The sequence below is a fragment of the Sciurus vulgaris genome (assembly GCF_902686455.1).
Source record: "Sciurus vulgaris genome assembly, chromosome: 10".
Lineage (NCBI taxonomy): Eukaryota > Metazoa > Chordata > Mammalia > Rodentia > Sciuridae > Sciurus > Sciurus vulgaris.
Window position 1 is genome coordinate 132,266,299 of NC_136470.1, and position 27,080 is coordinate 132,293,378.

A 27,080-nucleotide genomic window follows, 5' to 3' on the forward strand; every position below is an offset into this window, starting at 1 on the left:
TAGAAACAAAATAATGTACCCCATTCGTGTACAATGAATCAAAATGCAGTCTGTAAAAAATAAATAATAAATAAATAAATAAATAAATAAATAAATAAATAATTTTTTTAAAAAATGTCATAGTAATCAAAAGAATTGTGGTTTTGATAAATATATTAATTACAAAACTAATGAAACAATTATGGAGCTACCATCCTAGTCCACACCTTTTCCACAGGCTCCTGAAATACCCATGTATAGTGAATATTTGCATGAATGAATCTCATTCCTTGGGTTCCTTCAAACACAGTCCATGGAAGATTTTAGAATTTAAATATTAAGGCAAATAATATACTAGATGGAATGTTTCTTATAATACTCAGTATTGATAATAATATATGTTTTAGTCACAATAAATGCTCTTTAGACTTTTACAAGAAAATAAAGTCCTAGGGCAACTCATAATTCTGTCAAGTTTTCATATAAACATCAATCTCCATAGCCATTTTTTCATAAGTTTTCCAGTTTTTTAAATCTTAAGACAGGATCTCTCTAAGTTCCTCAGGGCATCATTAAATTGCTGAGGATAATCCCAATTTTCAATCCTACTGCCTCAGCCTCTCCAGACACTGGGATAGAGGCATGCACCACTGTGCCTGGTGCTGGGGTATTTTCAAAGGTGCTGATGAGTAGAGAACTATCTAGAAATCATATACCACCACAGTTTGCGAATGCTTATGTCTCAACAATAAAGGTGTTTTGTACAATCTTTTCTGTGTTTCTGTATTTGTTAAAATGAATACAAACATGTAACATCTAAGGTAAAAACAGGAAACTCTAAGTAGCTACATAGGAATCTCCAATTTCCAGGGTCAATTTCACAACGTCAAGAGCCTCACAAAGGTTTTATGGGTCATTTCCTAGACATGAAAGAAAATGATAGAAATTCCAATGTATTCACCATGTAAATTTTCAAAATAAGGAATAGGAGGAAGAAAAAAGGAAATTTCTCAACTTTTTAAATTATCTGTAAATCATTGCTCTAAGGTATTTGTATGGTTTTTTTTCAATACCAGCAGAAGGCAACCATTTTCTAATTTGATATTCTCAAGCAGAAAAACAAAATTTTATCTCCACCTTCGTAATTTATAACATTTCAACATAAAATAGAGGTAACCCAGACAGTCCTTGTTTTGCAAGGTATGCTGTGAACTGAAACTAATGCACTCTGGAGCTGGGTGCTTGCTTTTCCTAGTAAGCACATCAGTTACCGCAGAGCCCATGGGAATTGGAAGAGTGTTCAAATCAATCACATTTCAATTAACTGTGCAAAGCAAGGACTGAGTAGATTGGTTTATTTGATACATTCTGTGATGATTAAAATTAAAGGAACAAACTCATTGCTGTGAACTGAGTGAGCTATTCGGATATTGCTTTCCCATAATCTAAGGGTCCCCATTTCTGAGAACACTGCCACATTGGCCCAATGGGCCTTAAAAGTTTAGCATGTGTTGCTAAGATTCACTCTTTTTTTTTTTTTTTTTTTTTTTTTTTTTTTTTCAAAAGGAAATACCAGTCTCTTTATTATGGAAAACTATCAGTTCTGTGTGGGGACTAGGTCAGAGAAAAGGACAGTCCAGGCTTTCTCCTCCAGGTCCCAACACACAAAGGAAAGTCTCAAGTTTCTATTCCTCCTTCTCTGGATCCCTACAAAATAGGGGGATCATTTAATACTATTTTCAATGATGAAAACTCTGCAGTTAAAGGTTTCTCCTTGGAACCAGTAACAAGTTTAGGCTTGTATTTTTTTTAATGAATGCCACAGAACAAGCCAGAAGGGCCTAAGGAAAGTAAGGGTCTTTAAGGAAAAAATTCTTAGTGTTATATACCCTGGCATGTAGCAGGTTAATCTAGTCTAGGCTATGCAGGTCCACTAAGAGGAATAATGAAACCACAGACTGGTGATGTCTGAGTAATGAACAGCAGTTTACACAATGACCCAACCTTGGAGGGAGACTATTCCACCCCATCCGATGAGATCTCTCCCTTAAGGAAAGAGTTAGCCACAGCACAGCAGGGTACCTGACAATTCTGTGGATGCTTCTTTAAAATCAGAAGCAGCACCTGCCACTCTGGAACAAACAGGGAAAAACAAATAAAAGGCTGCAGCCTCCAGGTAGAGCTTGTGGTTACACTGGAGCAGGGCCTCAAACCGGTGCCTGGAATTGCAGGAGAGGGAGCAAAAACAAGGCAGTGATCTTGTTTTGACCTTCTTGCTTTCCCATCTGGCACTGTGGTAGGGGTTGGGGCCACAGACTGCTCCTCCGGGGTACTGTCTCCAGTCTTTGATATCTTCTTAGCCCGTTGGTATAGTTCATTCAAGTTAAATTACATTCTTCTCAGAGAAGGTCCAAGAGGACAGCTTGTCCTTTCTTGTCAATCTGTGGCCGCCACATTACCTCTTTGCCACCTTGGAACAGGATCAGGGTAGGGAGTTGCTTGGTGAGGGGTGATGTGCTCACTTTGTACCTGGTACTAACATCGGTATAGTGTCCAACATCCACCTTCCCAAAATTTAGGCCCTGTACAGATGTACTTGAGGGAGAGGTCAGCATAGATAGGAGCAAATGATTGGCAGTCATTAGACCAATTGGCAAAGAACTCCACAATCCAAGTGACCCTCTTGTCCCGCTCCAGATCCTCGTTATAGTTTTATCACTGAAGTACTTGATATACTCAGGGCCCATATACAGAGGGGGTTTGCAGGTCATTAGGAACACTATTCAGAGTGTGATGTAAAGCAGGCCCATGAGAATATCCAGGCGGAAGAAAAGAATCGTGTTGGCCACTTACTAAACATGAAAATGTTGCCTACATGTTGCTCCACGGTGATAGATCTGCGGTTCTTCATCAGCACAATGGCACTGAGAAACATCAGGATCTCCACTTCTCTCCAGTCAAAATCACACGGATTACCGTCTTCGCGTTGGGTGAGCAAACCGTGGCAAAGTGGGTGGTAGTTCCTCCTCACAAGTAGGAAAGCAGCAGAGAGCAGAGCAGAGCAGACAGAAGGCAGTAGGTCGAGCCAGCCATCGTGAAAGCCTCGCACCAATACCTAAGATTCACTCTTATGGAACTTTGTACCTATAACCTTGAATATGTGTATGATTTTAAACCTATGGGGTGTGCATGTGTATATTTTACTTTATTTTATCTCTGAGATTTAAATGGGATTCAGAGAAAACTTCTGTCAGAAAGTCAGCCATTAGCCATTTAGTACACTGCATATTCTATAATTGTATATAAATGTTAAATAATATTACAAGACAATTGAATTTTTAGTAATATACTTTTAATCAATTCATACATGGAGGCAGAGATAGCCAGCCAGCTTTCTGAGTCCTCATTATACCAAGACAGAGACATCAAAACAGTCAATAGCATCAATTAGAACTTACCAAATGTCTGAGATTTCTCTTTTTAAATCATGAACATTCTCCATAATGAATTATTAGTATGTCAGCATTCTTTCTCCTAACAGATTCATGCTATTTAGTTCAGCTCTCATGGGAAATTAAACCAACCAAAATTAACTATAAAAAATCTTTCTGCATCATTTAATAATGCAAATTTGAGGTAACAAGGGTAAATAATTGTGCATAAATATGATATGAAACAGAGGATCTCCTGTTGCTCCCAGTCAGTGATAATTCCACTAAGGGCTTCATTATTCTACCTTTAAATATTACCATTAGCTAGGGTTTTTAACTTTGTATAAAGAGTATATTTGTTACTATTCTTCCAACATTTTTTTCATGCAACATTATATATGTGATATTTATGCTGTTGTGAATGGTAGCAGATCTTCACTGCAGGGTAGATTTCCATTGTGTGAATGTACCACAATTTACTCTACCAGTGGTAGATCTTTGGGCTTTTTCCAGGCATTTTTTTTTTTTTTTTTTTTTTTTTTTTGCTATTAAGAATATGATAATTGGAACAATTACAGTGGGTGTATTGTGATTCGCATAATAGTTAACTTTGCATTTCCCTGATGAGTGATGCTGGTAAGCACATTTTCATGTTTAACATTTGAACATCTTTTGAATTATGTGCTTACTCAAATCTTTGTATTGTCAATCTCAAATCACTGTAGGAGTTGGAATACATACTAAGCAAGCACAAGGCCCTGGGACCCAGCACAAAAGTTTTTTGAAAAAGTTATTTTTATATACTGGGCAATGGTACTTTGCAAAATTTATGTTTTGAAAATGTTTCCTCCCAGTCTGACGATATGGTTCACTGATGAACATAATGGTGTCCTTTTAAAAACAATAGTCTTTTATCAGTCTTCTTAGGTTAGTACTCTTTGGAACAATGTTCAGTAGTTTTTTTCTATCCCAAGGTCCTGAGTATACTCATATATTTCATTCTTGGAACTATATTTACCTTTAAGATTTAGGACTAGAGTACATCTCAAATAGCAATTGTATATATAGTGATCAAGATTATTTTTATGTGAATATCAACTGATTTAGTACCATATGTTTGAAAAAATAATTCTTCTTTCAACTCTATATTGGCACTGCAATATTGTCTAATTGGTTTACTGCGAGAGAGTAACTGGGTATCTCAGAACTTATTTGCTGCTACTGGCTAAGCTTCCTACCCTTGCACCAAGGCAGCACTCTCTTCATCATTGTGATTTAAAATTAGCTCAATATTTGGTATTTTAAAATTAATTCCTTAGATGTTCTAGGTCCTTGACATTTTAGAATGAACTTGCCACAAGAAAAAATGCTGAGTGCTTGCTTGATTGAGAGACCATGAAATCTACATAAAGAAGGGCAGAACTGACATCTTTTTAAATTTTTTATTAAGATTTTATTTGTTCTAATTTGTTGTATATGACAGTAGAATGCATTTATACATTTGATAGAGCATACATAAATGGAGTATAAGCTCTCGTTTTTCTTATTATAAATATTGCAGGATCACATTGGTCATGCAGTCATGTATGTACATGAGGTGATAATGTCTGTTTCACTCTACTCTCGTTCCTACCCCATCCCCCTTCCCCTCCCTTCACTCCCCTCTACCTATTATAAAGTATCTCTATTTTTCCCTAACCCCCACCTTATTGTGAATTAGCATCCACATATCGGAGAAAATTTTCGGTCTTTGTTTTGTTGGGTTTGGCTTATTTCACTTAGCATGCTATTCTCTAACTACGTCCACTTACCAACAAATGTCATAATTGCATTCTTCTTTAAAGCTGAATAATAGTCCATCATATATTTATCATATATATGTGCTACACATACATATATGTACATATATATATATATATATATATATATCACATTTTCTTTATCCATTCATCTGTTGAAGGGCACCTAGGTTGGTTCCATAGTTTAGCTATGGTGAATTGAGCTGCTATAGATATTGATGTGACTGTGTCACTGTAGTATGTTGATTTTAACTCCTTTGGGTATAAACCAAGGAGTGGGATAACTGGGTCAAATGGTGGTTCCATTCCAAGTTTTCTTAGTAATCTCCATACTACTTTCCATAATGGTTGCACCATTTTGCAGTCCTACCAGCAATGTAGGAGTATACCTTTTTCCCCACATCCTTGCCAACATTTATTGTTGATCGTATTCTTGATAATTGCCATTCCTATTGGAGTGAGATGAATCTTAGAGTAGTTTTGATTTAGCATTTCTGTAATTGCAAGAGATGTTGAACTTTTTTTCCCTATATTCTGTTGATTAATTATATATCTTCTTCTATGTCTGTTCAGTTCCTTAGCCCATTTATTGATTGGGTTTTTTTTTTTTTGGTGTTTTTTGAGTTCTTTATATATCCTAGAGATTAATGCTTTATCTGAGGTGCATGGGTAAAGACATCATAATAAAAGTGAGTCTTCCATTCAATGAGTATAGTATTTTTTCTGTAAATTGAAAAATTATGTTTTAATTTCCTAATTGTTTAACAAAAATTCAATGTACTTTATATGTTTAACAGTGAATTTACTAAATTTGATTATTCTAATAATTTGCAGATTTTTGCACAAATGATTATTATTCCTGCAAAAAATGTCTTTTTTTTTTTTTTTTTTTTTTTTTTTTTTTTTTACTTTTCAGGCTGTTTCTTTCCCCACTTATCGCACTATTTAGGAATGTTAGCATGATATTGAATAGAAGCACAAATAGCGGACATCTTGTCTTGTTTCCAAGTTGAACAGTGTTCAGTATTTTATCCATATGTTGACATTAGGTGTAGGTTGTTATTGTCTTAGATACCATTTATCACATTAAGGAAGATCTATTACTTCTTAGCTGTTTTAATACTAAAATGGTATTGGATATTATCAAATGACTTTTCTGTATCTATGGATTTAAATCTTGTGATATTTCCCCTTTATTTGATAAGAATGGTGAAGTATATTGATTAATTTTCTAATATTTAGCCAATCTTGCATTCCTGGAATAAATCCCCTTGTCTTATCTAGTTTAGGAATGTTCCCTTTCATTTTCGTTGATAAAAGTATTTAGCCTTATTTTACTTTCCTTGTTATGATATGATTTGGGGACCAGTGTTATTCTGGTCTTATATAAGAATATGAGAATAATCCCCTTCTTTCTCTATTTTCTCAGAGATTACATGCAACATTGATATTATTCACATTATATTTTCCTTAAATATTTGGAGGGATTCACCTCTGAAGATACCTGGGTTTCCTGTTTTTGTGCGTGTCTGGCTAGTTTGTAAACCATGAATTCCAATTTCTTGAATTTTCTAAAATTGTGTTTTTCAAGATTTATGTATTTCCCTAGTTTGCAAATATCTTAGCAAAACGCCCCTTCATAATATGTTCGTTTGTGATTGAGATATAATTGTCTTGTTTCCAATTCCATCTTAAAGTGTAAGATTCAGTGGGATTTAGAGCATTCACAGGGCTGGGCAACCTTCACCACTATTCACTCTAGAACTTTTCTGCCATCCAAAGAGATCATGGTAGTTTACTCCCTTGTTCCCTCCCCACCCCCCAGGCTCTGGGAAACCACTAAGCTCCTCGCTGTCTCTATAAATTTGCCTTTCTGGACATTTCGTATAAACAGTCATACACGCCATGACTTTTTGAGTCTGGCTTCCTTCACTTACTGTAATGTTTTTAAGGTTCACTGTGTCCTACCACTACTTTGTTGCTTTTTTAGGGTCCACCAATATCCCATTGTAATGGTCCATCACATTTTGTTTATTCCTTAGTTGGTGGGCATTTGGGTTGTTTTCATTTTCTGAATGTTATGAATGCTGTTCCTGTGGAAACGTGTGTAAAACATTTTGTGTGAACACATCTCTTCAGTTTCTGTGATGAATATCTAAGAGAGTTTTCTGAGTCACAGGCCAACTCTGTAGTTAACATTTTTGGGAAGGGCCAAGCACAGCAGCTATCCCACCTTATGTTTCCACCAGAGGACTGAAGTCCTCATTTCTCCACTTCTGAACCGGAATTGCTTCCTTTTTCTTCTTAGCAGTCATCCTAATAATGTGGCTATGATTTTCACTTTGTTGACTACTAATCCTGAGTATCAAAGCACATCCCTGCTCTATTTTCATTTCTACAATCTGTGGTGACATTGCCTCTCTCGTAACTCAGCAGGGCAATTTGTATCTTCCCTATACTTTCAAATTATCAGTCTTGCCGGAGTGCTATCAGATTTTGTCAAACTTTAAGAGCACACTTTCAGCTTTGTCAATTTTCTCTGTTATATACTTGCTTTTTCTGTTATCTTCTGAAATCTCATTCTATTGACTTCAATTTACTGTTTTTGTAGTTTTATGAACTATAAGTTCAGGTCACTTTTTTCAATCTTTATTTGATTTATACCTATGCACTAAAGCAATAATTTCTCTCCAAAGCACTAATTTAGGTGAATCTTCCCCCGACCAAAAAAAAAAAAAAAAAAAAAAAAAACACTAATATATTTTCACTAGTATTCAGTCAAAAACATTTTCTAACGTACATTCTGAATTTTGTTGACTCATGAATTCTTTGGAAGCTCATTGCTTACCCAGGTGTTTGGAGATCATTCATTTTTCTGTCATAAATTTCCAACTTGTTTTCACTGTGGTCAGAAAATATGCTCTAAATGATTTACATCTTTAGAGATGTTTTGAGACTTGAAATTAATACCAACAATATAAAGACATCTACAAAATATCTTGACATCAATGGTCATGACTTTTCATTTCAAGGTATGGATCTAAAAAGGATCTAATTCTTGTTCTTTAGCTCCTTCATGTATATTTATGTTCTTAAGATTTTTTTGTAGTTTTAGATGGAGACAATGCCTTTATTTTATTTATTTATTTTTATGTCGTGCTGAGGATCCAACTCAGTGCCTCCCATGTGCTAGGCAAGCGCTGTACCACTGAGCTACAGCCCCTCATGTTTGTTTGTTTGTTTGTTTGTTTGTTTATTGGTGCTGGGGACTGGACCCAGGGCCTTTTTCCGGCTCGGCAAGCACTCTACCAACTGAGCTATATCGCCAGCCCCCTCATGTATATTTAAATAAAAATATAACAATAACAAAACCTGTGCATGAACTCTGTGTTTCTCTATGTATATAAACATCTTTATTAGTTATGATTAGTTTATGATTATTAAAGGGGGATTTATTAGATTAGCTTAGATTATCAAAAGCTGGAGAGTCCCAGAGTGGCCTTCTGAACACTGGAGAGCCAGAGGACCCAGGAGTTGAGTTGCTTAGTAGAAGAAGTTGGAACCTCTGAACAAGAAGTACCAACAATGCACCCCACTCTGAGACTGAAGATCTGGGAACTCTGCGGAGCATCACTGGTCATTGTCCACATTGGATGGGTAAAGGAGTTGCGGTTCAATGTCCTCTGGTGATGGCAGCAGTAATCAACGTACCCCTTCAGGGAGATTGGCGCTTGCATCTGCCTCTGCTGCCTCTTTCTTCTGTCTTGTGTTCCATCTGGATCCTCAGTCTATGGGACTCTGATGCCTATGTTCAGGGCAGGTCTCCCCTCAGCTTGCTGCCCCACATGCCAGTCATCTATGGAAACACGCCCATCAACACAACCCCAAATCTCTTAATTCTAGGCATCACTTAATCCAGTCAGTTTGACAATCCAGACTAACTATCACACCATCCTATAACAGATCCTATAAACCACACTGTTCACATCACTTGGGCAAATTTTAATTATTAAAAAGATGAACGAAGATTTTTCTCATTCAACAATGTAATCAAAATATCTGAATCTTAGAAATTATGTGAAAATTCTTTCTATATGACCTGACATTACTGCCAATTTTGTCCTTGAATTTCATGGAGTCAAGGTCAAGACAACACTTAATGGACATGGATTTGTATATATAGCTGTATACCTTATCCATTGGCTCACAACATGTGTCCTAAAGTCCTTAGAAGTCTTGCCCATCTTGTCAATGATTTTCCTATTTTTATTACCTTGTAACAAATGCTTTACTTTCTGTATTCCTTGTTATCAAATCTACATAAGAGATGGTGCAGAGCATATCAATACTGATTCAGAGAATACATAACAGTTTCAAATAGAAAAGGGCAGAGAAAGGTAAAAGTGAAAGAGAAGGCACCAGTCTCTGTCACTGGTTTTTACAAACTTGAAATCAATCAAAACTCTGAGATTCATCATTCAAATGACCAAAAAAAAAAAAAAAAAAAAAAAAAAAAAAAAATACCTTGCAAAGAAATTGAGTCTTCACAGTTTTCAAAGAATAACATAGATTCTTAATGCATTGTCTTTGACAGGCTAGTGAGTACAAAACACATAAAGTATTTCCTTCCACTTCTTTTACATGAGATTCTGATTTCATGGCTAATGTGTACTACAACAGGCCAAGCAGTATTGAGAGGCAGACTCCACTTTCAGGATAGGTAGCTAATGCAATAGAAAATGACACTAGTATCTCAAAGGCTTAAGATAATAAGGGTTGTTTCTATTTCTTAGCACAAGTTGGAGAGAGGCTTTTGCTTACAGAATTCATGTAGGTCCAAGCTCAGGGATGTGGTTCTAAATTTACACTGGCAGTAGAGATGAAATGTGGCGAATCATATAAAGGATATAAATTTTCTTTTCAGAAATGACATGCATCATTTGCACCATCATTTTATTGCTAAATAAAGTCATGTGACCACATCTAATATCAAAATAGAGAGATGGAGAGGTACAATCTCATTATGTGTCCAGATACAGGTGATGTGAAATGTTTGCGGCAGCCCTACCAGCCAGCCGAGCATCTCAAGCAGCCTGTACTGCAGTTTATCAAATCATACTACTACATAGCCACAGCATACCTAGAGTAAAAAGGCTAACAACACCAAACGTTGGAAAGTATTTGAAACCACCAGAGTTCTCATACGTGAGCTTGTGGGAGTGTAAAACAACACAACCACTTTGGAAAGATGTTTGGCAATTGTGATAAAGTTAAAGACACAGCTACATGTTTTCCCTCCAATTCTAATCCAAGAGAACTGAAATCATACATCCACAGAAACTCTTGAACAAGAATTATCCACAATCATTAAATTTATTCACAATAAATCAGATTTATTCACAAATAGCCAAAATCAGTCTACATGTCTTTTGACAGGAGGATGGATAAACTGTCATATGTTTATATAGTGGATGTTAGTCATTAAAAAGGACCAGACTATTATTACACCCCAAAACATGAATACTAAAACGTTGTGCTGAGTAAAAGAAGTCAAGAAACAAATAGTATTCAATACGTAACATTTAGATACAGAATGGGCAAAACTAACTTAAAATGATAGGCATATGGATTTAGCACCAAGGATTATGGAAATTGACCAGGAAGGAACACAAGGAACTTTTTTGACTGACAGGATATTCCTTGTCATAAGTAAATGTGCATATGTTTCTCAAAACTAACTGAGCCATTCCATTAATATTTGAGCATTTTCTCTATGTTAATAATATCTTGATATTTTAGAATTTAAAAAGGATTCAGAGGACACTTGTTTTATATAATTTTTATTTACAATTTAACAAACAAGTATTCATTAATCATTTCAGGATATTCAGGTTTACTTCAGACTTTAAGGTAATGAAGTTTTGGGGGACTGGTTTGTGGTTCAGTGGTAGAGCACTTGCCTAGTATATGTGAGGCACTGAGTTTGATTCTCAGCACCACATATAAATAAATGAATAAAATAATAAGAAGGTCAATCAACATCTAAAATTTTTTTAAACAAATAAAAAAGTTTTGGGACACAATAATACATTAGTGAACTTATTATCAAAAATATCAACATGACTTTGATGGACTTGGAAGACAGTAAAATGTTCATATACCCTATCTCAAAGTATAGAACTCAGTGCAGTTAGTTGTTTGCTCAAATTTTTTAAATAAGGAAAAACTGTATTAAAAAAGACACACTGAGTTACGTAGACTCTGACACCTGGTGGGCATTTCCACCCTTAACTTCAGCTGTGAAACAGCTTTTTAACTAGTTACCAGCATCACTTAGGAAAAAGTGATGGAGATTCAGAGGAAGGTAGATAGAGGTTCTTATCTGGATATGCCACCGGACTATCTAGCAAGATATTAAATTACTCTCTTTTTTTTTTTTTTTTTCTCATGCTGAGAAATATAGAAAGCACCAAAATAGCATCTGGCACAAAAAGACAAACTGAATGAGCATGCACTTGGTCTCGCCTCTGAGCACCCCTGATAGACACGCTGTCTCCTCCTCTCACGACTCCACCGGTTTTCTTATCCACTTGCTTTTCTTTGTCAGCTCCAGTATCTAATAAGCCCTCAAAACTTTTGCCTTCTATCACTAATTTTGTCATAGGCCTATCTTTTAAACCCCATGTTAACATGACTATATTTTGGCCAGTAGAACCTAACCCTTTATTTCCCCTAATAATATTTTTTGATGGATATTGATAATAGCAACTGGGTAAGACCAACAATTGTGCTATGCGATCACCCTGAGCTATTATTGCTACACCTCTTGGTGAAGAAGCAAGAATTTTTATTTCTCCTGTAAAATCAGGGTCTATAACTCCAGGGACAATATTTAATCCTTTTAAAGCAGAAGAACTCTTCCCCAGAACTAGTCCCACTGTTCCTTTATGTAATGGGCCAACAACCAAAGTTGGTATTGGCTGTACTCCCATCTCTGGAGTTAATACTGCTCTGGCGGAGGCACAGAGGTCTGAACATCTACTTTCTCTTTCAGAAGCTTGACTTGATTGTTCTTTTTCTACAGTTTCTAATATCTTTTCCCCTTCTCTTAACTGTTTTTGAAATTTTGGTTTTTTGGAAGTCAGACAAAACAAACTAATGTACACATCGCTATAACAACAACAAACAGAAACCAAACAAGAAAAGGTAACACAAACAGCAACTTACACATATTTGTTATGGGACGTCCTTTGCTGTCTCTCGGGACAGCCTTTCAATATATTCTCTCTCTAGGAGAATCTTCCGTTAATATTCCCTCTCTAGGGGAACCTTCTGTTAAAACCTTAAGGTAACCGTTTCCTCAAATAGGGAAACCTTCTCGTTAATTACGCTAGCGAAACTGTCTTTTATTTATCTGAGCGCTCACCCATTCCCAGTCCGATCCTCATCTGATCGTGGTCCGGGCCACCACTTAACGGAAAACCACCACTTCTTTGCCCGGCTGCTCCAAGTGGCTCCGCAGCCGCTTCTCGCTCTTACGGCCCAACCGGCAGGACGAAAGACACGTACGCTTCAGAGGTTCATGAAGCAGCTTCCTCTTTATTCAAATAAATACCCTCAATATATAAGCAGTCTCATGCATAAGCAATTGTAACCAGATATGTCCATACAATCCTGTTAAAGGTCAAGCGATCACTCGCTGGAGCATACATGTAAAGTATATCTGTCTATGTGCTAGGCGGCTGAACTGATTATCATGCAGCCAATGGTAAACGCTTTCTGCCCTTCTCCAGGCATAATCAGGATGCCGTTTGCTCTCTGCCAGTCGCCATCTTTAGATGCATGTGGCGTAACCCTGGGCCGCGAGTCTCACCCGCCACACACAGGTTTATTTGTGTTATATACATATTAGTATGTGATACCACAGTTGTCATGGGGAGCCTTAATTAAGTTTTAATTCTTTTGTATTCAATTCTTGGTCTTGCTAATTTGCATAGCTGTATGCAACCTGGAGGGTTTAAGTATATGGTGAATGTTGAGTTAATTCAACCTATGTAAGTTTAAGTTGGCATGCTGAAATTGAGGAAGCAGCTGGGAGTTTGGCATGTATGAGGCCCTGTGTTTGGTTTGATGCCCAAAACCAAAGCCTGAGCTCTCAGCAATTTAGTGAAAACCTGTCTCTGAATAAAAAATGAAAATGTAAAAAAAAAAAAAGCTAATTCCATAAAAGCAATATACTTACAATAAATGGCACTAAGTAGACAATATATTTACAATAAATTGGGTAAAGATAAGTGTTTTCCTGAGTTCTAAAATATGTTCTAGCAAATTAATGGAACATAAGAAGAGAGTCGTGGGAACCTCTGGTTTATCACAGTTTGTCCTTAAGTGCAGGCTGCAGCCTGGGTTTTGCAGCAAACATCTGAGTAGAGGAAATCTTGAGGGACTGAGCCCCTGAACTGTACAATCTTGTGCTCTCTCCAGGTGGCATCAGAACAGAGTCACTTGACAGGACAGCCAGATGGAGTTGGGGAACAGTGCTTGCTGCCTGGGGAGGAAAGTCCACGCCTGTGTGACTAAGTGTTCTGGAAGTGCTAAGAGCAGTATTGCAGTGACAGTAGGGAAGACACTGCTTTTATTTCATACATTTTTTTTCTCTCTTACAGAATAATATGCTTCAAATTTCTCTTGCAACCGCTTGGGACGGGACTGGTTTTCCATAGTCTCTCAGTGTCTTCCCACCATCAGCTTTAAGGTTTCTCTTCCTGGTGGGATGAGGGGGGCCAGTCTTCTGGTGCTAGCTCTATTCCTGATCTAGTTGTGGGGTCTGTTCTATTTGGCTTTGGTCAAGACACGGTCTTGGGAAAGGACTGTGTCTGCATCCTAGAGGTGTGGTCTTCTCAATGCCCCTCCTTCATCACCAGCTGCAGTTTGGGGCCAAATATGTATTCTGGTCTCCTCTCCAGAAATAACATGATTTTTAGTTGGTTTGGTTGTTATTTTGTCCTATCCTCTCCCATCTTCAGTATGAATATGTCCTCTCTATCTGTGACCATCAGGAACTCCACCATGGCAGGCCAGCCCACACTATTCTCCGCCATTTTTTTTTTTTCTATTCTGGTTGACTTATTCCACTGGTATCCTCTTACTATGTAAGTCACCAGTAAGCAAATGCTCAGGTCCTATCCATCCCTGTAGGAAACTGTCTCTTTTTACATTTTAGACTGCTTGGTTTCTCTGCAATATCAGCTCTCTAATGGATTCAAGAAAAGTTATGAACTTACAGTTTCTTCACTCTTTTTGTTGTAAGGATTCGTGTGACACCCTTTGAGCTCTCTTCATTTGGAAGCAGTTGGATTTTTAAAAGCATTATAGGTGACTTTGATGTGCATCCAAGTTGAAGACTACTGCCTTTTAGGAAAAATCTTCAATAGTAGCTTAATTCTTCCAGTCAGAATATGTGTGCCTTGATCTTTGCCGCTCATGCTGTACCACTCAAAATAGTACCTGGAAAATTCTTTTAAGCCCAAAGAGTGTTAATTAATGGCACTAATCAGTGTGTGTTTCCCAGGGTTCCTTCTCCATTTTACCTGGGTGAGCCAGGACTTTTTGTAAGTCTATTGACTTGATTCTATTCCATTGACTTCCTGGAGTTATTGCCAGATTGACAGATAGATTCATAGCTTAAAAAAAGAAAAAAAAAAAAAAGAAAGAAAGAAAGAAAGAAGAAAGAAAGAAAAAGAAAGAAATAAAAAGAAATAAATATACATGCACATTTTTTTTAAAAAAGGAAAGATCAAAAAATGCTAACAACTCTGCAAAGAAATTTGCCTACACACTTTTCAAATCAGAGAATGACCAAACATGAAAAAGAATTCAGTGGAACATGAAAGAAAAATGGAGAAAGGAAAGAAGGAATGCCTAATTCCAGTAATCATCTTGGTATGTACATGATTGAGAAAGGAATATACCAGGTATGCACAGTTTTTCCAAGTCAAAATATTTGGGATAAAGTAAGAAATGATCAACAGGGTAAATTTACACATTTCTGTTGCATAAGCACCAAAACAAAAATTAAAAACTAGTCAGAATTATATTCATTGAGGAACAAAATCATGAACCTAAAAAAATAAATGTTGACGCATTCCTTACACTGTTGTGCAGGGTAACTCACGGAGAATTTCTGCTGTCCTCTCCCATCTTCAGCGTGAATGTGTTCTATTCAGCACATTATTTTGTAAGAGATAAGAAATAATGCTTTTGTTTTTTTTCCTTTAAAAGGAGAACTTTCATTTATTTTGTTAGGGAAGAATTTTTGAGGAATTTTTTAAATTTCCCTTACCTTTCTCCTTTCAGGATTCATATTACTGTATAATAGGTGCTATTTCCTAATATACTAATATTCTCCAGTTTCAGAAACTTCCCAGGTTCTCCAGTCTTTTAACAGGAGCTCAGAAGAGACAAATCTCTCACAATGTCTAACAGTTTTTTAGGAGCATCAAAAGGCACTTACAGAAGAATTACAGAATGAAGATCTTTAGGCCTAGTCTGATATTTTGGTCTGTTTTGCTTCTACCTGTACCTTTCTTCAGTATAGGTACACCAACACACACACATACACACACACACACACATGCACACACACACACACACCTACATCCATTTCTTTATAGATAATTGATTTATATCCCTGGGAATATTCCAAAGTGAAATAGGCCTTCCAATCTTAGATGGAGTGTACTTGCTGACTCTTTGAGATTATTGTATTTCACATTCCAGATGTATGCCCAATTATGCATTTTTGTGGCATATTTACAACAAAGTGAAAGTGGTGCATTCTAAAACACATTTTCTTTGGCTCCAGTCTCAACAAGTCTTATTTTCTCCTAGCCATCTAGTCACATGCTTGCTAGCCCATTATTTAAATTCAGTAATTACCCAAAATTTTAATCTAGGTCAGTTTAATATCAGGAGTCACTGATGTTGTAAACACAACTTAAAATAGCTTCCCAAATTAACAAAACAATATTTAAATTACATTTGTAAAAAAAAAACAATAGCTTTGGAAGGTTCCTGTTTTAACTGATACCAACAATTGCCAGAGAACATGGGAATCAATGAACCAAAAAAAGAGCATTAGCAATTAGTGCTTTTACAATCTGTGAGCAATTTGGAAACAGGTTTCCAAACGTAGACAAGAACACTACAAACATTTAAGAAACTGCTGATGAACAAAATCCATAGTGTGTGGCTGCATTTGAGGATTTAATACTGTTTTCTCTTAACTTTAGGTCAGTCAGTCCATGGAGCAGAGAACTTTCATGTGAATAAGTGTTTTTTTTTTTCATTTTTGTTGATCAAGATTTCAGTAGTTTGCATTAGGGGCAGTTTGTTAAGTAAGAATATAAAATATATTTACTCAATAGATGTTACACAACACAAAAAGAGTTCCCTTTTCTTATGCCATCACCCAGTGTGGCTGACACACAGGATCAGAGTATTTCCAAAGATCTCCTGGCCTTCACAGAAGTAGGGGTGAACCTTAGTCCAATCTAGCTTCAGGAGGTAGAGTCATGGGTTCAAATATTCTCAGAGAGCCACAGAGGAGAATAATTATCAAAATATTGGGCTTTGAAAAAAATACTAAGAATAGATGGAACGAAGTGACCAAAATTATACTAGGTGAGCTATGAAAATATCTCAAAGCATTCCACTCATAATATAATCATAATGCACTAAATAAAAATAAAGAAGTAAATAGGAGTAAAACCAGTCAAGTAAAGGAAGGGGAGAGAGGAAAGGGAAAGGGGGAAGTTCTGGGCACTGAAATGGAGCACACTATGTTATGCATTTATGGATATGTCAAAATGAACCCCACTATAATGTATAAACAAAATTCACTAATGAAATATTTTTAAAGTTTATGAAAACATAAGAGAGTCGTGAAGCCCACCCATCGTGTTTCCAAACAACCCATCGGATAATTCTTGTCAACATGTGCAACAATAGCTTGAAACCCACTATCAAAGTTGACATATCAGATTTGTGGTTTGCTTTGTCCTAGAAAGCTAGATTACCAGCACACTTCTAGGATGTTTGCAATTAAAGATCACATGAATGTCAATAAAACTTTTATTGGACTGCCATGCATTTGTGGCAAACTTATGCAGAAATCTATACTATGGAAGACTTCATCTTATCCGTTAGGATGCTATCCATTAGAAGGTCTACTCACAACATCCAGACTTATTTGCACAGGATAACACAGTTCGGTGGATGTAGTTGCTGCATGAAAGAGTCATATTTGCTACTCAACAGGTTGGTAACCATTCAGAATGAGAACAGAAAAGTAAATGGTAACAGTCCATTTTAATTATTCTCTTTTTCCTACACCTTTGTAGCACATCTGTTCCTTTCAAAATAAATATGCTGCTCTTTGACTGGAAGTACTAAACTATAAATCTGAAGCCAGAAAATTTTGTGGTTCAGATGAGAAAGTCTGGAAAAGCAACCTAAGTGAACACTGTGTATTTTCTTTGAATGCAATAATAGAAACTTCATGTTTACCCTCAGAGCTATTAGGCCAATACAAACTTTCGGCCTCTTTTTTTTTTTTTTTTTTTTTTCTTGAGGTTCTTGTCCTGAGCTGACCTCAGGTGACTAAAGGAATCTAAGGAAACTTTAATAGTAGAAGTTATATGTAATGTGAAGAGCTTGGAAATATCCTGGTACTATTTGAAATGTCACTTTGTGTTCAAGATTTCCAATAAAGAATCAGATGTAATCTAGAGAATCATCCAGCCATTGCAAAAACCTTCTGGAAAACAACCAACCATTATCTTAGAGCAATTCAAAAGTGTTTCAAACAAGCAGTAGTTGACATTTAAGTGCACTGGAAATGATACATTCCAGTTTTGTTTCTTCTCAAGAAGCCCGGAAAATTTTCTGAATTTTCAATATTTGGAATGCTTCAATGAATCAAGATTAAATTGGATGATTTCAGTTCACTAAGACTACAAACAAACAAAAATCGTTGAAAAAATCATACAATACTTTTGGAATTTCAAATATTTCCCTTGAAATATAATTAGCAACATTTAATTAACATCATGACACAATTTTCAAATCAAATCACTCAGTATTATTTTACATATTCTAAATATTTGTCGCACTTGAAGTTGCTATACTAAAGTAACACTCTATAATACCATTGTTACATATGATCCATGTAGCATGTTTAGAAAAATCATAAAATGCTAAATTTTATTTTTTACTCCCACTGTCAAAATAGAAACATAGTTTAGACAAACTTCTAGAAAACTAAGTAAATTATCAACTCTTGAAGTTGCTGGTTTTCATAATGAAGAAAAAATTAATATTTCAAATAAGTTAACCAGACTTGAGCATGCTAATAAATTGCAAAGGATTAGAGAGAGATAAAGGAGGGACCTATGTACACCAGAATGCATAACATACTGCATTTCTCATTCCTAAAGCTTCCTGCTTGTTGATGATGGAATTTGGAAAGAAATTATGCAAAAATTTATTTTAAAATTTAATGAATCTCACTAGTGGACCAAACTTCCTCTGGACTATCCTGTTGTAAGACCTGAGAAGGGGAATACTAGAAGCTGCAAGAATCCTAATCTAGACATGAATGAAGAAGAAACTGTAAAATAAATTGTGGATTCCTCCTAGAGAATGAAATTGATTTCTCTGAAACACTATGAAAATACCATTCCCTAGAGCCAATATTTGGTGGCTTTAGCCACATACAAAGCCTTAGTTTCCTCTTTATGCTTTTCCAAAATGACTCCTATCCTGGGGCCAGTGAAAACTTATACGATCATAAAATTTATTTTACAGAAATGAAATCAGCAAAAATGATGACTAAAGCCTAAAAATTTTCTGTTCCACAAAAGCAATTAACAATTGGCAAAAACTAAGTTTGTCAGAAAGCTAGACATCATAGTGGTGCACACCTGTAATTCCAGTGAGTCAGGAGTTTGAGGCAAGAGGATCTCAAGTTTGAGGTCAGCTTCAGCAATTTGTCAAGACCCTACACAACTTAATGAGACCGTCTAAACATTAATAGTAAAAGTATAAAATATGTGTCTCAGTAGTAAAGTGCTTCTGAGTTCAATCCTCTCCATACATGCACACCCCAATTAATAAATTTAAAAAAGAAAGAAATGTGAAAATTAACCAAAGGTTTGCAATAATCCATGGAGCATTCATTGAAGAAATATGACTGAATCTCCATAATTCAGAACAAGGTTTGTGGCATTTTAACTACTCTAACCCCAGCCTGCTTTTCAGCTCCAAGATCTCCTTGAAAATGATCCCACAAGGCAGTGTAAACCAGCTGTCAGGCAGTCACAAGAAGAGGCAGAGTAGGGTGGGACCTCTTTCAAGTTCTCATTCACAGAAAGTTGTGGAACCCTGGAAGTTCCAATTTGCAAAGCTGTCTATATTTGACCTACCTCTGGTTCACAGAATAGCAAAAAGGCAAATACCATAAGATTCCAAATCTAACGGTCAAATTCATGCTACTGCAAATCAATCTGGTATAGTTCGAATAAGAGGTGTCACCCAAAATTTATGTGTGAGACAATGCAAGAAGGTTTGGAGGAGAAATGATTTTATGAGAGCCTTAACCCAATCAGTGAATCAATCACCTGATGGGATTTACTGAGTGCTAACTGAAAGCAGTAGGGTGTGGCTGGAGGAGGTGGGGCACTGGGCATTGGGGGTGTGACTTTGGGGTATATATTTGTATCTGGCAAGTGGAGTCTTTGCTTCCTGATCACCATGCAAGTTGCTTCTTTCCACCACATTTTTCTGCCACCATGTTCAGCCTCACCTGAAGCTCCAAAGAATTGAACCAGCTGTCTATGAGACAGAACCCTCTGAAACCATGAGCCTCCGAGTGAACTTTTCCTCCTCTACCATTGTGCTGTTCAGTTCTTTAGTTACTGCAGTGAAAAATCTACCCAAAACAATCCTTAACATTACTAACCTTTACTTAAGATCATTCTGATGGTAGTTTTTCCCTATATGTTCATTCATACCATGCAGAAATAGATAGAAAAATATTCCAACTAGCTTTTGTGCAGAAATTGACAAGTGATCCTCAAGCAAATATGAAATTACATAGAACCCTATATGAAACCGAAGAATCTTGATAAAGAAGAACCAAGTTAGAGAATGCATATTTCCTTATTTCAAAATTACTACAAGCTTTAGTAACCAAGATGTTGTGATACTAACATAAAGATAGATATATAAAACAACAGGTTAGAAGTAAGGGTCTGTTAGCTCGGGGGCTTGGCTAGGCCAAATAAAATCAAACAGAAAGAAGCCAAAGCAAGCTTTATTGGAATTTGGCTCCCGGGCGAAATTCCCAGCCCCTGGGGTAGAGGTCAGGGTAGGGAGCCAGAGAAAAATCACACGTGGCTCCAACTGCCTAGAGTCTTTATAGGCCGGAATGGGCGGGGGTTCTGTGAGTGACAGGTGAGGTAAGGGTCAGTGGAGTTTTCCTGCCTGTTAGATTGGTCGCCATGTGTGTGCCCTGCCCTTTGTCTCAGTTGTTCCACTCTCCGTCATATAGTCACCCAAATGCCAACCTAACAGGGTCCAGAAATAAAACATACATTTAGTGGTGATTCGGTAACAGCACCAAAATAATTCAATACCAATGAACTGTCTTTTAATAAATACTGCTGGAACAGCTAGAAATGTATATTAGACTTCATCAAACCTAAAAACCTTAACAGATAAAAAGGCAGAGAGGAATAGAGGCACCCAGCATCTGCTCTCTCATGGGATGGAACAGAAGCAACAGCTGTGGAACTGTGTGAGGAGTGAGTAGATAGCAAGGGAAATCCACAAAGAGAAAGGGAACCTGGTGAAATTGAGTCTAGGCAGAAGCACAGCAAGAGAAGCAGGATACACACAGCAGCGTGCAGTTGGTGTCTTGACTGTAGAAAATGATTCTCCAAGGGATGAAGGGGAAAAGAGTCACAACGTAACACAGAAGATGCATCCTGCAGACTAACAGTTTAAATAAATAAGCAATCTGGAGTCTGCACAAAAAGCTATGTTGAGAGAAGAAATTCACTGCATCTCTGAGTTCTTTAACCAGCAGGCTTCTACTCTCTGAGACTGTAGTGCACTGGGGTTCATGGAATCTGGCAAAATCACATCTCAGGGTCCCCATAGACTTGCTGCTGCATGAACTGGGCAAGTGGCAGACACAAGAGAGTTTGGCTGGAGGCTGCGTCTATGACACAGGTTCACACAGTCTCATGGCGTGGGGAGGGTGAGATACACTGGCAGGGGCATGGGGAGGATGGCCCCCTGGGAAGCTGTTCAGCTAACCCGTCCTCTATGACTTAGAGGGATGCTGGTCACACATGGTTCCAAGCAGGGGCCAGATCTGAAGCTGCCAGGATCAGGATCAAGGGTAGAAAGTTGCTCCATTCCCACAACCCGCCTCCAGCAAAGAATTTGGCACGCAAATGCTTCCTAGACTCTTGGGAGCATCTGCAGATCTGTCCCAGCTTTGACATTTGTCAAACTCCTGGCACACAGACTGAAACCTCCAGAGAGAATGACCCCCAGGCATGGGCTGCCTTCCACCAAAATCGGTTCTGGGGCAAATGCTTGGTACAGCAAGCCCTCTACCTTATGCCCTCTGGCAAGAGTTGAGAGGAATTTCAACAAGTTGCAGTGACCAACCACTGCCCGCCCATACCTGGAAGATTCCAACATTAGAGAAGATTGGATCTGCCTGATCTCATCAGAGACCCTTCTTCCTCACTTACCTTTCCAAGCACCATGGGTAAGACAGATTTTACACACAAATTTTTCTACATCTATTCTTTTTTTTTTTTAATTCAATCTTTTCTATTTTCCCATTTTTTTCTTTTCATTTCTATTTTATTCTATCAATGTGTGTGTGTGTGTGTGGTGTTTTTTTTCTTTTTTCTTTTTCTGATGTCTGGGATCAAGCCCATGGACTTGCACAAATTAGGTATATGCTTGGCCTCTGAGCTACAAGCTCAGATGAAAAAAATAAATAAATTGAGTTCTGGTCACAACCTAGTTCTGCTTAAGAAAAGGGGGAATATAAGCTCCTAGCTAATGACCCATCCACAGGCAGATTTAGACAGGGAGAGACTGATGTCTCATTCCTGAGCAGATAACCCCACAGGGAAAAGATACTGACACAGCATCTTTGCAGGTTCTCTGCACTGATCACAGTCACATGTGATCAGATCTCATAGGGTTGATAAGACCAAAGATAAGTCCCACTAAGTGTAAGTTGTGAATGCAGTCCCCACCCCTTCCCATGAAACTCCTAGATCTGTAGCAGTCTCCAAACAGAGGACAAAAGCTTTAGGCCCTTCAACATGACTAGAATAACCAGCCTCAGAATCTGTTTTCAAGTAACAGAGCTACAATGAACAGTACCTGTGGAAATCCTTAACATCTGATAGGGACTGTCGCTCTCATAGAGTAACCAAAGATCCCGCATACTCTACATGTGTACATCACATCTGCCTGAAGTACCAGTGTCTCCACTCATACAAGACTTGAGGAGATAGTGGATTTCTCTGACTCCAAAATGTGCGCTCCATGCCCCAATTCATGAATCACCACCAAAGATGCTACAGAGAGATAACACTGGAGTCCTGTTGATAATAACCTCAATATCACACAACAAACCAATACCCCAAAACATACTGACAGAAGAAAGTCCCCAAGAAGTCCATCACATAAAAGCAACATGGCTATACATACCAACAGTTACACAATTCTCAGCATAGAAACACAAAAATAAGATAACATGAGGTAATATGCCACCTTCTGAAACTAATAACTACATAGTAGTCATATTCAGAGATATTGAAGTGAATAAAATGTTGGACAAAGAACTTAAAAAGAAATTTTTTTTAAGTTCAATAAAATGAAGGAGAACAGAAACAAACTGATTGAATTAAGGAAGACAATGCATGAGACCAGCCTGGACAAATTGGTGAGACCTTGTCAAAAGGGGTGGGGGGCTAGAGATGCTGCTCAGTGGTAAAAACCCCTTGGATTCAATACCAGTAAAGAAAGAAAGAAAGAAAGAGGAAGATAATGAAGGCAGGATATGAATGATCAGTTCAATAAAAACCAAAGATAAACTTTGGAAATGAAGTGCTTAATAAGTCATAAAACTCAGTTGAAAATCTAAACAATATATTAGACCAAGGCAATGACAGAGTATCATAGCTTGGTGACAAGTCTGTGGAAATTCAGACAGGAATAAAGAAAAAAGTAAGAAAGAATGAAGAGAACATGCAAAATCTCTGGGACATCATTGAAAGATCAATATCCACATAATTGGTGTCCAAGAGGGAGAAAAGAAAAATGCAGAGGGCATAGAAAACCTACTTGGTGAAACAATGTTAGAAAAACTTCCAAATCTTGGTTCTTTGGAATCTCAAAGAGATATGACTGGAAAAGAACCTGTCCTTAACTTATTATAGTTATATTGACAAACGTGCAGAACAAAGAAAGAGTGTCAAAAGCTCTAAGACAAGTGCCAAGTTACCTTTAAAGTCAAACCCATTACACTAATAGAAGATCACTCAGCAGAAACTCTAAAGTCAAGGCCAAGGAATGATATTTCAAGTCCTATAAGAAATGAACTGCCAACCAAGATTACTTAAAACCAGAAACGTCCCTCATAATCAAAAAGAAATGAAGACCTTCCAAGATAAGCATAAACTTAAAGAATTTAATATCACCAGAATTTAAAAAAAAAAAAAAAAAGATCAAGGGAAAACTACACCCAGAAGATAAAGATAGACACAATCAAGACAAGATGTGAAAGAATAAATCCCACTAGAAGACTGGACACACAAATGAGACACAGGAAAGAATCAAACATGACCAAGGCAGCAAGCCATCAAACTGTAAGATGAATAAAAGAAAAAACTAACAGAATAATCATAGCAATCAGAAAAATTGTCATTGAAATGGCAAGAACAATACAAAGTGACTCTACCTGTCCTGACTTTGACGTTCCACTTGAAAGACACAGACTGACTGAAAGGCTTAAAAATCAAGACCCAACAAACTGCTACATACAAGAAACTCACATAGCTGCAAAGACCTGCAAAGACTGGTGCGGAAAGGATGGAAAATATGTTCCAAATAAATGGAATCCAAGATCCAGTAGACAAAGTTATACTTTTATTTGACAAAATAGACTTCAAGACAAAATCAAAAGTGACAAAGAAAGTCACTGTATTTTGATCAAGGGAACAATATATCAAAATGACATAACAATTCTAAATATATTTGCACTGACTATCAGAGCACCATATTTTATAAAGCAAATATTCGTAGATATAAAAGGAGAGACAGGCTGCAATATGGTAAAAGTGGGTGTATTGAATATCCCATTCTCATCAAGAGCAAATCATCAAGACCCAATATCAACTAAGAAATTTCAGATTCAAATGATGTGACTGCTCAAATGGACTTAACTGACATCTACAGAACATTCCAAACAACACTGTAGAATTCACTTTCTTTTCATTAGTGCATGCAACTTCTCCCAAAATAGATCATATATTAGGCCACAAAGAAAGTCTTCACAAATTTAAAAAACTGAAATAAGTTTGGTACCTCATCCGATCACTAAGGAATAAAACTAGAAATCAATAGCAAAAGAAACTGCAAAAATTGTCAAACACCAGGAGATTAAACAGCACACTGTAGAATGAACAGTGAGTTCATTGAAGAAGTCGAAGGAAAATAGAGAAAGGCCCATAATCAAATGAAAAGGAAACACAATATACAAAACCCTGTAGGATACAGGAAAGCAGTACTAAGAGAAACGTTTATAGTAATGAATGCTTACATTAAAAAAAAATCCAGTAAATTACCAAAGTCTTGAAAATCAAGAACAAACCACAATAAAAATCAGTAGAAGGAAAGTAATAAGGATTGAAGCAGAAATACATAAAATAAAGACTAAAAGAACATACAAAGGATCAATGGAACTAATAGTTGAGTCTTTGAAAAGATAAACAAAATTGAGAATGGATAGCCAAACTAATCAAAAGAAAGAGGAAAAAATAGCCTAATAATAAGATTTAAGAAAATAAATAGGAAGCATTACACAGATACCACTGAAATCTAAAAGACCATTAGGAATATTTTGAAAAATTATGCCAATACATTGAAAAATCTAGAAGAAATGGATAAATTTCTTGACAAATATGGCCTACCTAATTGAACCAAGTAGACAAAAAATGGAATGGATCAATAACAATAATGAAATTAAAGCAGTAATTAAAAGTTTTCTATTTAAATAGCCTAGGGTCAGATGAATTTACTACTAAATTTTACTAGAATTTTTTTAAATATTTTTAGTTGTAGATGGACACAATATCTTTATTTTAATTATTTAGTTTTATGCGGTGCTGAAGATTGAACTCAGTGCCTTACACATGCTAGGGGGGGCACATTACCACTGAGTCACAACTCCAGCCCCTTAGTAGACTTTTGATAAAGAACTAACACCAACACTGCTTAAACTATTCCATAGAGTATAAAAAGAATAAAGCCTTCCAAATTCATTATACACAGGAAAAATTACTCTGCTACCAAAAGGTCATAAGAACAAAACAAAACAAAAATAAAACTATAGATCTATATCCCTGATGAACGTAGATGTAAATAGCACACTAAAAACATCATACACCTCGATCAAGTTTCTTTTATTTTATTGATGCAAGGGTGGTTTAAAATATGCAAATCAATAAGCATAATACAGCAACATAAATAAAACAAGGTGAGAGTCAATATTGATTGTCTCAATAAAAAAAGTCAGAAAAACACACCTTTCATGATAAGATTTTTGAATAAATTAGGTATAGAAGGATCATACCTCAACTTAAAATGCGTATATGACAAACTATAGCCAGCATCATACTGAATGAGGAAAACGAAAAGCATTTCCTCTAGGAACACAAAATAAGGCTACCCATTCTCATTACTCCTATTCAGTGTAGTGCTAGAAATTCTAGCCAGAGCAATCAGGCAAGAGAAAGAAAGAAATGGCATAAGTAGGAAAGGAGGCAGTCAAATTATTTCTACTTGTTGATGATATGATTCTATATATTAAAAATCTAAAGAATACATCAGAAGGCAATTCAGCAAAATAGCAGGATACAAAATCAACATTTAAAAATCAAAGGTAGCTTTTCTATATACCAATAATGATCTCACTGAGAAAGAAACCAAGAAAGCAATCCCATTCATGATAGTTGCAGAAAAATACACACACTGGATAAACCTAATTAAGGATATAAAAAACCTCTACAATGAAAATTATAAAATATTGAAGATAGAAATTGAAGAGATTCAATTGAATAGAAGTTGGGAAGACCTCCCACAATCATGAACTAGAAGAATTAATACTGTTAAAATGCAATACTGCCCAAAGACATTCTTATTCAATGAAATTCCCATCAAATTCCAATGACATTTTCACAGAGCTAGGGAAAAACTTTGTAGAATTCATATGAAGTACAAAAGACCCCAAAGAGTCAAAGCAATCCTGAGCAAAGGAACAATCACTATACCTGATTTTCAAAATCTACTACAGAGCCATAGTAACAAAACCAGTATTGGCATAAAACAGACCTATAGACTGAAGCAACAGAATACAAGATCAAGAAATAAATCCATGCATCTTCAGTCAACTAATTCTTGACAAATGTGCTAAAAACATACATTAGAGAAAGGACAGCCTCTTCAACAAATGATGATTGAAAAACTGGGGTTTTCACAAGTAGAAACTGAAACT

The 27,080-nt window shown here is 36.5% G+C and overlaps 1 pseudogene across 1 annotated transcript; it reads right to left on the reverse strand.

The window, feature by feature from the left end:
* Positions 1-1,995: 1,995 nt before the first annotated feature.
* On the reverse strand, positions 1,996-22,748 carry LOC306637691 (thioredoxin-related transmembrane protein 2-like; annotated as a pseudogene). The gene is made up of 2 exons: positions 22,685-22,748; positions 1,996-3,094 (listed from the first exon to the last, which is right to left on the reverse strand). The product of its transcript is annotated as a thioredoxin-related transmembrane protein 2-like (transcript).
* Positions 22,749-27,080: the final 4,332 nt, after the last annotated feature.